This window comes from Amaranthus tricolor, chromosome 3, assembly GCF_026212465.1.
Source record: "Amaranthus tricolor cultivar Red isolate AtriRed21 chromosome 3, ASM2621246v1, whole genome shotgun sequence".
Lineage (NCBI taxonomy): Eukaryota > Viridiplantae > Streptophyta > Magnoliopsida > Caryophyllales > Amaranthaceae > Amaranthus > Amaranthus tricolor.
In genome coordinates, this window is record NC_080049.1 from 11,209,400 (window position 1) to 11,220,987 (window position 11,588).

Sequence of the window (11,588 nt, forward strand, 5' to 3'; positions counted from 1 at the left end):
ACGTGTGTTTGCAGCGTTCAAAGGTACACGCTTAGACCATACTGTTTATATGGTTGTGCAAGTAATGTTGTTTTATTCCTAATCGAAGCATTTGTAATCACATAAGGATTAGACACCTCAAATAATATGAAATAATTAAGTGTAAATTGAGAATTTATGTGTTTGTCACCCAGAAGGGTTGACGTTTGGTTATGTTACCCAAAAGGGTTAACAAATGGTTTGGAATATTATAGATTATTTTTCCATGGCAGTTGTGGATCATTACGGTCACCATGGGGGTATGCATACTTTAGCCTTTGGCGACCCGAACAGGACGGGCAACGTCTTAGGTAGGTGGTTGCCTTGGGATTAGCTCTCCCAAGTGTATTCCACCAAAACAAATTTGAAATTATACTTGTACGACCCGAACAGGACGGGCAACGTTACAAGATTGGAAATATTGAATAAAGAATATGTATTAGAGCCTTTGCATGCTAGGGTAAACACAATGCTTGTATTCAACATGTTTAATATATGTATGAAGTCTCTGACGTGTATTGGTTGTTCTTTGGAACCTGCTACGTGTTATCATACGACGTGCAGCAGGTTGACTGCAGGAGGGGGCTGGAGTGAGGATTCAGCTTAGAACCCGTAACCATCAAATCTAGACATACTTTGTAATGAGTCGAAATAACTCAGTTTATGTAACCAAAGTTTTTGACGTTTTCTTTTTATCTCGTACAACTTTTAGCTAGTCTAGAGGCCGGTGGGCTCTTGAGTTGTATATAAAAACTTCCGCTGACTTGTTTTATTTTGCTTGGCGTTGTTTCTTGTGTTGACCATATTCCTTTTACCGTTGGAACGTTGACGATCCGAGTAAAAGTGAATTTCTTTTGTGTCCGTTTGTGAACCGGAATCATGTTTTCATATGATTTTTCGGGTCACTTAAACCGGGCCGTTACATTAATTATTTTGATTTATATGTATTTTTGGTTATTAGAATAAAAATAATTTGAACAATTTAAAGAATATGAAGGTTAATTGAGGTTCAATGAGCGTTGTATTACTATAGGGTTAATTAGGGTTAAATCAATATTGTTATCAGAATATAATAACATATTTTATGAACAATTTATAGATTATAAAGGTTAATTATTGTAAATTAGGGTTAAATGAATGATTTTTGCCTAGTTTTATGGTTAATTAGGTTTAAGTATATATGTTAAAAAATGATTATTAATTTTGTTTTGCATTAATTAATCATACTTAGGATGACAAAAGATCGTGCTTGGATGTATGGAAGCATTGAATCGTCAGAAATCATTGATGGCATATTAGAATTTTGTAGTATTGTCGTTTAACATCAAGTTAGGACGGGGGGATCGGAGTTGGTTTTTATTGCCCATGTGTCAAGTGTGACAATGTATCAAAGGTAGATAGTGTTGATATCATTAGGGAGGACATACTTCGACGTGGATTTAGGCCTTAAAATCATGTTTGGGTTTGGCATGGTGAGGAGGGAGTTTACAAAGAAAAAAGTGTTGTTGAGGATGTCAATAATGTGGATGTCAATGAGGATGTAGTAGATCGTGTTGATGGGTATAAGACAGATGAAGAGAATGTCGATGAGGATGTAGATCGTGTTGATGAGATGCATAGGAGAAGAGAGAACGAAGGAGGAGAATGAGAAGGGAGAATGACGGCTAGCTTGAGCGTTTAGGGTTTTCACGGGTTTTATACTTGTTATTGCTATTATTATTATTATTATTATTATTATTATTATTATTATTATTATTATGTTTATTTATTTATTTATTTTTATCTCGATTCATTTTTTTGCGAGACCCAACTAAAAGACTCATCTTTATAAGCTCACACATTTTAATAAAATAACCATTTTGATTCGAACCTCTTTATTTGAGAAATCGTAACTATATATATATATATATATATATATATATATATATATATATATATATATATATATATATATATATATATATATATATATATATAAAAGTTAACATTTAAATTCGTATGTGAAAGAAATTTATTAAAACTAATTCGAAAATAATTTAATATAATTGTAAAATCTTTAAAAGCTATTAAAATATTAAATAATTACGTCATTAAAATCTCGGAGTGTTACAATAAATATTGTTGCTTATCATACTTTTGTGTATTGCTCTTTTTCTTAGTATTGAATGTAATTAACGAAGATCCATTGATTAATTCAAGACGAAATGATACTCCCTCCAATTCAGCACTAACGTCTCATTTGTTTTTTGGATATTATTCATCTCTTACTCTTCATTTGTATTTTATTCTTAATCTATAAGTTAAAACATAATCAAGTGGAATCTTATTTTATTCGTTTCATTGTAAGAATTATTCATATCAAATTTTTCATAATTTTTAATTATGCATAATTAGAGATATTAAGGATTGAATAAGTGCATTTGATAGAATGCATAAAGCAAATGAAACATTAGTAGTGAATTGAAGGGAGTAATTCGAGCAATTTAATTGATTTCTTTAAATCACCTAAAAAATCAAAATCACCAAATAAATCGGTTATCGACACTTGATAAATGTAATAGTTAAAGTAATAGTTATAATTCACTAGATCTCGAATTAAAATTGTGAGATTTCATCTTTCCAATTTTTCATCATTTTTAGATCATTATTTTTATCATTATGTGCATCGATTCTGTTTCTTTCAACTATGTTCATTTCCGTTGTGTTATACTCCCTCCTATTCAGCTTACGTGTCCCATTTCTTTTTACGGTCAAGTTACCTTAACTGTCCCATTTCTATTTTTTGTATGGATTTTTGACTTTTATGCCCTTAGTAACTTTATCCTATTTTCAATTATACCCTCCATTATCCATACTAATTTTCCTCCCTAACATTAAAAACTCATAATACCACTCTCTTTTCTACCCTTAGGGTCCCACTTTTAACTCTCCTTAAAATTCGTGAAAAGTCAAATGGTACTACTAAGGTGAATAGGAGGGAGTATTAACAAATAATATGCCTTTTTCTTATATGTTATTCTTTTCTTTATGAATTCTGATAAGTCTTCATGAATTTTGTTAAGTCAGAAATGAAGAAAGGATCAAATAACACCCCAAGTGATGAATTTGCTTGGAAAGACTAAACAGCCCGATAAAAAAAGCATAGTCGAATAGCATGAAGACTCTTACGTCTTTCACATTCCCTCAACTTCTTTTGCGCCTCATCAAAGTCATAGTTGCCAGAAACACATGCCAAAAATTTCAGTGATAGGATCTTTGTATGAGTTGCGCCTCATCAAAGTCACCTTAAGGAAATCTTTGAATTGAGGTCGTCTTCTCTAGTTGACAATGAATGCAGTTGCAAGATAACTCAAAAGATGAGGAGCATTCGTTTGTATAGCATTGAGATATCTGCCAAAAATGTTTAATTTAAATTTGAAGAGAAACTTCAAGTACTACAGTGTACAGCAACAAATAACTATATTGACTTGCATTTGAAAGGAAAAAATGAGCAAAAAACCACTTCTCGCTCTAAGAGTGCACTGTTTTAGAAGAATGTTTAAGAAAAATATTCCACCTAGAATAGCCCACAGAATACCAATGAAGAAACAGAAATACAAATGAGAGACTTACTTATCCTGATTAAAAAGGTCAATTATTTGTGTCCTGCCATTATCATGGTTAAAGAAGATAAATAAGCTCCAATGCATCAGCCATATTCTACTTTGCACCTGATTCAAAGGTGATGTGAAAGCCTGCAACAAATAAACATCATAAATGTATACAATAAAAAAAAAACCAATTATTTTCACCCCCCACACATAAAAAAGAAAAAAGAAAAACTTATAAGAGCATTGGAGCATGCCTTAGAATCGATTATCTCTTTCAAACGGTTGAGTTCCTCAAGAGCAATGTCCCAGTTTTGCATTAAAATTTCAGCTGCAAGTTTTCCCCACAAGGCACTGAGGCGTCGTTCACTGTTTGTGCAAAGAGCTCGGTACTGATAGAGAAAATCTGCTGCACCAGAATAGTTCCCCCATTCAAATTGGAATTTCGCATATTAATACAATGCCTCAATCTGCTCTGGACCTATCTGAATACAAACGAAAATGAAATCTAAGAATATTCCCAGTTACCTACATAAGGACCAAAGGTAAATAAGAATCAATTGGTTTAAGAAACCAAAAATAAATAAACTAAAATTACTGTAAAACAAACACCAAATTTGACAATCCCTTATCCCTTTGTCACAAGTAAAGGCCATGAGATGACAGACCAAAATTCACGGCTCAACCAAAGAACAACTTTGTTTCAATTTTCACTTAAGATCCACTATGATTTACATATTTTACACTATAAAGATGCTATATAGTTGCTTAGCCACAATAAGACACAACTAAAAAAAGTTCAAAATTTATTTTGCCCTTCAAGGTTGTGCGTGTTCTTGAGCGTCTTCAAGACACCACTCCTCCCCATCCATAGATTCTGTTAACTCCCTTGCAGATCAAAGGAGGAAGCGTAGAGTTGAGTGATTAAGGAGTCCGGCAGTCCGGTTCTTACACCTATTCTTCGTGTCAGTTTCTTGAAATATCCCCCCATCTCGTATCAAATCCATTTCCTTGCATTTACCAAGCGTACATGCATCAATTGGTATCAGAGCCTCAAAGTCCTTGGCGTGCATAATTCAATTGGTTTTGATGAAAAGAATAGCCAAATACGAAGACTGTAAAGGTGTGAAAAAGTTTCAGATTCTGTCAGTTTTTGGGGTCTGAAACTTGATCGTTTTGGAGGATATCTTGTAGGAGTTTTTGAAAACTGTTTTTACACGGTATTTGGGGTTGAGTTGGGAAACTTTTGGCTTTGAGATCATTGGATTTGGTGTTGTGGTTAAGGAGATATGAATTTTTCTTTACAGACTGCCCAAAACTGATGAAATCCGGGTACCTTGGTAAGTTGTCTTCGAAAACCTTTCAAGATTCTTTTATTTTGCTCTCATCTTTCACCAAATTATCAATACCTATCCTAAATTCATTAAACCATATCATTTGTGCACTATTTCTTACGTTTTATAGGTTTCTTGATTTACACATTTCATTGTTGTTTCTTAAAGTACAGGAGAGTCTCATTTGTATTTGTCTTCTGTATTTTCATTGTGTTTCCTTCATTTTTGAGTCTTTTTCATTGTTTCTTTTTTTCACTTTGGGTATTTTTGAGTCTAGTTTTTGTTAAGCCTTGTGGTGTAGCCATTGGAGTTGTGGGAAAAAAGATGCGCAAGTGTTTTAGACCAAAGGTCACAAAAATAGTTCAGATTGGATTGTTTGGAGGAATTTTTGAATTGTGATCAAACTAGACCACGTATTTGAGTATTTCCAATTTGGGGTGTTTGTAGACATCTTGAGGTGTGTTGTCACCAAGTTTCATCATACTTGGAGTTGGTTTGGTCGGGTTTTCAATAGCAAACATTTCATACTGATTTCTGAATTTGGGGTTGTTTGGTTCTGTTTTTCTTTCTGTTTTGTGCACCAAAAAATTCCATACTTCATTTCTTTGTTTTTCCTTCTTTTCACTCTTATCCTTACTCTCATACTTAAAATGTTGAGAGATTCTTGAACCTTAGAATATGAAATCAACGATAGAAAACATGAACATACATAAATCCGTGGATAAACTAGAGTGTACACTTGAAAATCTTCAGCTAACATTAAATGTGACGGAGAAAAGGCTTGAAATGTTGAAAGTGGACTGTTACTGTCAAAGGGATTGGACTCAATTGAGTCTTTGTCTTAAACAATTGGTGGATGTTAGGAGTCAAAAGCAAAGCTTGAAGAGGAGGCTTGAACTTCATGAAGAAAAGCTGAGATTTCAACAACAATTGCAAGAGCAACATGGGGATTCTAAAATGGTAATTGTTCATGAGTTTAATCCTGATGTTGATCCGGTTAGGATTAGATTTGAAATCATTTCAAAGCATGTTGATACACAAAGCACACCATTAGAACCGTCCATTGTGGAGAATAGTGAAGAAATTGTTGAAGCATCTTGTGTAGAGGTGATTAATGATCTTAAAGGAGATGTTGAGGCATCTTGTGTAGAGGTTGTTAATGATCTTGAAGAAATTGTTGAGACAACTAATGTTGAGGATGTTGATTCTTTGATGCAACCTTTGAAAGTGGTCAATTATCCTTCAAGTTGGAGGACTAGTTTACATGTTGTGCAAGCTATGAAGGAAAAGTTTGTTCACATTGATCGTGTGGTTAAACAAACACACTTTATGGAGTTTGTTCATGTTAGTAGATTTGTTGAGGTTCGTCCTACAAAAATTCGAGGAAGGATTTTTTCTAAGAAGGGGAGAATGCAGCAAGCAGAGTGTCACCTTGGTAATACAAGCAAGCTAATCTTCTTGGTAAGCTTGTTTAATATATGGGTGTGGTTCATTATGCAAGTAAAGGCAAGAGCATTCTTCCTTACACGTGTGATGGTCATGGGGAACCTGATTCCTAATTTAATTGAAGTCTTGCTAGTAGTTGTCTATTGTTGTGGTGTTTGTGCAGTTTGTATGATGCCAATACACGGAGTTCAGTCTTTCTGGGTTAGAGGTGCACCAAGTATTGCAATGATGGAGTTGTGTTTAGTCTGTGAGGAGCTATTGAAAATTCATAGGCTGTTGGATGCTCAACTGTACAGATGCAGTAGTGGGGTTTCTGTTGTGCACGTTAAGTTGTGCAACTGTTGGTTGGGTGCAGCAACATTGTTGGGTATGCGGAGTGATGGCAAGCATTGCGGGCAAGGGTCAAGAATTGAGGACAATTCTTTTTTCCAAGAGGGAGGGATTGAACCATATTGGTTCAAGATCTTGGTAGCTTTGAAATAAGTGGAAGAGTGGACACATAAACACCACAAAGCAAGGATTAAGAACACATCCCACAGCAAATAACATCACAGAACAGCATACAAACCACGAAACAGCAGCAAATCAGCACAGCGACAAAACTGACGAGCAGCCCACCTTGCAGCATGACCCACGCCTTGAGCACGGAGATCTGGACCTAACCAATCATGGGAACGTCATCTCTCTACATGGACCTAGCCGTAAAGGTCAACGAACCATGTTGAAAGTGCACACAATCACCTAGAACAGAAGCACAAGGGAACCCAGTCGCAGATAAGAACCATCAGCTGTTGATCCAACCTTCTGACCAGGCTACCTTGACGGACCAGCCCAGGTGTGACCAGAGTTCATGGGAGGACGTGGAGGGTAGAATTGGAATCTCCCTACATGGGCCTTGCTGTCATGGCCTAAGAACCCTCCTTACAATCACCGGAAGTGCACGGAAAATCGAGGCGAAGGTCATGCAGTCAACAAAAACACACTGACAGTAGGCTGCCTTATGTTCTGATTCTGTTATGTTCTTAAATGAACACGTGCAACTCACATGGATAAAAACAACCGTTAGAGTTAGTTAACCACGTGTATTTTCATGCCTTTGTTCATGTAGCCTAGTTCTATAAATATATGATGTAATCATTGTAAGAAACAAGTTTGATGAATGAAAATTTCAGAAATCACTAAGTGTTTTCTCTTTCAATTGCCTTGCAATTGGGTTACTAAGGGCCAGTTTTGCCCTTCAAGGTTGTGCGTGTTCTTGAGCGTCTTCAAGACATCACTCCACCCCATCCATAGATTCTGTTAACTCCCTTGCAGATCAAAGGAGGAAGCGTAGAGTTGAGTGATTAAGGAGTCCGGCAGTCCGGTTCTTACACCTATTCTTCGTGTCAGTTTCTTGGAATATCCCCCCATCTCGTATCAAATCCATTTCCTTGCATTTACCAAGCGTACATGCATCACTAGCACCTTGGCAGGGGATGGGTTAGAGGCCTTGATTGGATAAATGAAGCAATTTCCTAAGGACAATATTTTGATCTTCATCTTGAAAGCCCATGTATATTTTCTCTATTCTTTTTCTTTTTCCTTATTTACGTTCACTTCTTTTTCTTCTTTAATTCTCTTTTCTTTCTTTTTCTTAGATCGACAATGATTTCCATATTTTACACACTAAAGAGGCTATATAGTTGCTTAGCCACAATAAGACACAAATAAAAAAAGCTCAAAATTTATTTTGGGCTTCAACCGCAGGAATCAATCCTTCCTAATGTGGGAGAAAAGACAAAAACAAAGATAGGAAGTAGGTCTTTCACACAAGTTCCTAAGTTTGAGAAAACTCGCCTAGGAGCACCTTAGACTAGCACCTTGGCAGGGGATGGGTTGGACGCCTTGATTGGATAAACGATGCAATAATTTGAACTTCATCTTGAAAGCCCGTGTATGTTTTTTCTATTCTTCTTTTTCTTATTCTTTATTTACGTTCAATTCTTTTCTTGATTTATTTCTTTTTTCTTCCATTTTTCTTTATTTCCCTTTTTATACTTTTTGTTGTAATTTTTTGGGGTGTTTTTAATTTATTTTTCTAAGATTAAGGTTGCCTCATACTCAAAGGCTCGGGCTTTCGTCTGGCACCTAGAGCCTAGATTTTTGGGACTCCTAGCGCTTTAGGGTTCCTTGCCTCCTATTTAAACTAGACAAGTCAAATGACATATTGTCATAAATTATGGCACACTTAGCACTCTCGCGACAATTAAGATATTCAAGGGCATATAAATTCCACATTAGGAAGAGAAAGAATTAAGTGAAAGCTAGATATGGAAGTGTTGCAAGTAGTTCGCAACTTCAATAAAAAGAATAAAGTTAAAGAGGAAGTTTTTCACGGTCAACCATTGCAACCTATTATCAGTAGAAGAATATTAATTATTGATGCCAATAAAGAAGAACATAGTTAAATGACCCTAAATTTAAGCTAGATTAAGAACAATACAGCTTAAAAGGTTCCCCAACTAAGATCTCACTTGTAGGTTGAGTGAGATTGAGTTATCACTTAAAAGCAAACTAAAGGCAGATAACCCATTGAATCCGCCTTTGGAGACCACAGTCCTCAAAACCAAGGGCATTGAGATACTTCATAGTATCATAGTAATAGATATGATTTAGGGAAGAGCTACAATGGATGTCTAAAGGTTTTTATCTCTAAAACCACACAAATTTGCTAATTCGAAGAAAAGATCCTTCAATTTTTTTTCCTATCCTTCCAACTGAGCTCAACTGCCATAAAGTTCCTACTTAGTTCTCTCAGGGCAATAAATTTTGTTCGTTGGGATACAGCTCAAGAGAACAAGGGCATATGAACAAAAGAATACATGAAATGAGATTAAGTGTTTATAAAACTAGATGTAATTTGCAACTTCCATCTAGATTAATAAAACTAGATGTAATTTTCAACTTCATAGTTCTCTCAAATGTTGTTGCCTTGTAAAAAAGATCCTTGGGAAAAAAGCTCGTACACTAAATATTGTAACTCACTTTTATAGAACTAAATGACAATTTTGGAAGAATTTAGGATTAAATTATCCCATGATTAAAAGCATGACGATTCTCGAGAGTATCCCAACAAATAATTCACTTGTAGACCAAGTACAATTTATTCCTCATTGAAAAGAAAAACTTTGGGCCAAGTTCCCATTGAAAAGCCATCGGAGAGCATAAGGTTGGCTTTTACAATCAAGGATATTGAAGACATTTCATAAAATTGAATAAAGATATCATTTGGGAAGAGGTACAATGTCTAAAGACCTTTTGTCTCTACATTTCACTATTTAATTGCATGATGCTTGGAAGAGAAAGAAAAGATACTTCAGATTTTGTTCTTTGGTGCTGAGTTCCCATTGAAAGGCTATCGGACAGCATAAGGTCAGCTTTTACAATCAAGAGTATTGAAGACATTTCATAAAGTTGAATAAATAGATATCATTTGGGGAAGAGGTACAATGGCTATAGACCTTTTCGCTCTACATTTCTTTGTTTCATTGCAGTAGAGAAAAAAAGGTACTTCTAATTTTGTTCTTTGGTGCAATGGAACCCAAGTGACATGAACTAATGCTCATCTAGCTCTCAAAAACGAAATAGAGTCGTCCATTGGTGTATGATACATAGAAGGGTACATGAAGCAAAAACAATATTTTGCTTGCACTTCATCTTAAAAAGTAATTGTCAACATAAATAGAACACATATGTACATAATTAAACAGGATTATAAACTAATTATTACAGAAGCCAAAAGAATGCAACATGTTATACAAATAAGACCATAGAAGGTCCACACTGCCACATTACTTAGAGCTACACCCCATCTAAACCCATCAAAATTACAATCTAGTGACCAACAGAAAACAATATACAAAGAGGATACTTCCCAGTAAAATGCTGTTGTTCATAGTGTTTTCCAAAACCCAAGTCTCCAGGGAAAATTTTAAATATCCTCTTCACAGAAACAATGTCTCATTTGACAATAAAACAAATAAGAATGAAACAATAACGACAAATATCATCTAAGTTAGTTAAAACATACTTCGTTCTGTCACTTTTTAGGAAGAAAATAAGTTTTTGAAATGAATCAAACCATGATAACCTAGCGCTTTTCTCTGATTGTTAATTAAGTTTTTGAAACTATTTCTACTTTTTCTATTCTTTAAGTCAATTTTGTGCCACGGTGACTTGCAGCTAAAAGGTTTCAGAGGAAGTATTAATTATACGTTCAAAGATAAAATCTATATTGATTCTCAAAAAATGTTTTACGATGACAAGAGAAAAAGGAAGAAAACCTGATAACGTTCATTAAGCATTTGAAGATTATACTGTTTATCAGCACGTAATTCCTGAACTTTATCCTCACTCTGAAGAAAAGCAACCAAAGGCGCAGCACCTTCTTCCAATGCCTTCAACCTCGCAACTATTTCAACTCTCCTATCCACCATATCTACACTCCAAAACATTTCCGATTAAATCAAAAATAAACATAATTTAAAAAAGACTTTAAAATCAAAATAATTCAAAAGAAAACCTTGAGGAACATCATCAAGGCGGTAAAGGCTCTTGTGGATGTCCATGGCATAATCGACCATATTAGTATTGTTAAGAAGCTCGATCTTAGCCTTGAGAAGTTGTTCCTCAGGGTAAAATTGACGTTCTTGAAGAAATTCGAGTAAAGGAAATACGAGATGGCGATCGAGATGCGGCGATATTCTCGGCGTTAAATCATAGTTCGCCATTGTTGCTGCTTGCGGATGCTGCTGTTGTTGATGTCTAGGGTTTTTTCTACCTTACTCTTTACTCGCACTCGATGATAAGTCTCCCCGGTCGCAAAACGTTGATTTAAGAAACAAAAATGTTGCTTATTGGATGTTTTATTCTTTGACGAGTCGAAACTTTTGGTTTTTTTTAACTTAGCGTTCAACTTATTATTTTTTTGACTTATTACTTATTCTTATTGGAATCAAATCAGATCAGATCAAAACTATTCAGATCAGATCAGACCAGACCAAACCAGATCAGATCAGATCAAACCATATCATTATTATTATTATTATTATTATTATTATTATTATTATTGTTATTATTATTATTATTATTATTATATTATTATGTTATTATTATTATATTATTATAATAATTATTATTATTATTATTATTATATTATTATTAT

General features: G+C 34.6%; 1 pseudogene; it reads right to left on the reverse strand.

Moving 5' to 3' along the window:
* Positions 1-2,573: 2,573 nt before the first annotated feature.
* LOC130807343 (eukaryotic translation initiation factor 3 subunit E-like) lies at positions 2,574-11,301 on the reverse strand (annotated as a pseudogene).
* Between the last annotated feature and the right edge of the window lie 287 nt (positions 11,302-11,588).